The sequence below is a fragment of the Nomia melanderi genome, unplaced genomic scaffold, assembly GCF_051020985.1.
Source record: "Nomia melanderi isolate GNS246 unplaced genomic scaffold, iyNomMela1 scaffold0014, whole genome shotgun sequence".
NCBI classification, from domain to species: domain Eukaryota; kingdom Metazoa; phylum Arthropoda; class Insecta; order Hymenoptera; family Halictidae; genus Nomia; species Nomia melanderi.
This window is the reverse complement of record NW_027475130.1, coordinates 3,913,591-3,914,545: the sequence shown is the minus strand read 5'-3', so window position 1 is coordinate 3,914,545 and position 955 is coordinate 3,913,591.

Sequence of the window (955 nt, the reverse complement as noted above, 5' to 3'; positions counted from 1 at the left end):
CTGAGTGTCCGGCCCCATGAGACGGTGGTTTTCTCGGCCCCTGGTGGCCCGAGGTCGTTCCCGCTGCACAGATTCATGCGCCAGGGCCACCTACAGGCAATGCACTTTGATTTACTGCGCTATCTCTAATAGCACCCGAGATATCACCAGATATATATTGGATTTTTCCCTGACCCTGAGTGTCCGACCCCATGACACGGTGGTTTTCTCGGCGCCTGGTGGTCCGAGGTCGTTCCTGCTGCACAGATTCATTCGCCAGTGCCTTTTACAGACAATGCACTTTGATTTATTGCGGTATCTCTAACAGCACCCGAGATATCACCAGATACATATTGGATTTTTCCCTGACCCTGACAGTCCGGCCCCATGAGACGGTGATTTTCTCGGCCCCTGGTGGTCCGAGGTCGATCCCGCTGCACAGATTCATGCGCCAGGGCCTCCGGTAGACTATGCACTTTGATTTATTGCGCTATCTGTAATAGCACCCGAGATATCACCAGATATATGCTGGATTTTTACATGACCTTGGGTGACGGATTCCAAATATCTGTAATTGTCTCGGCGCCTGGTGGTCCGAGGTCGTTCCTGCTGCACAGATTCATTCGCCAGTGCCTCCTACCGACAATGCACTTTGGTTTATTGCGCTATCTGTAAGAGCACCCGAGATATCACCAGATATATATTGGATTTTTCCCTGACCCTGACAGTCCAGGCCCATGTGTCGATGGTTTTCTCGGTCCCTCGTGGTCCGAGGTCGATCCCGCTGCACAGATTCATGCGCCAGGTCCTCTTGCAGACAATGCACTTTGGTTTATTGCGCTATCTGTAATAGCACCCGAGATATCACCAGATATATATTGGAGTTTTCCCTGACCCTGACAGACCGGCCTCATGAGACGGTGATTTTCTCGGCCCCTGGTGGTCCGAGGTCGATCCCGCTGCACAGATTCATGCG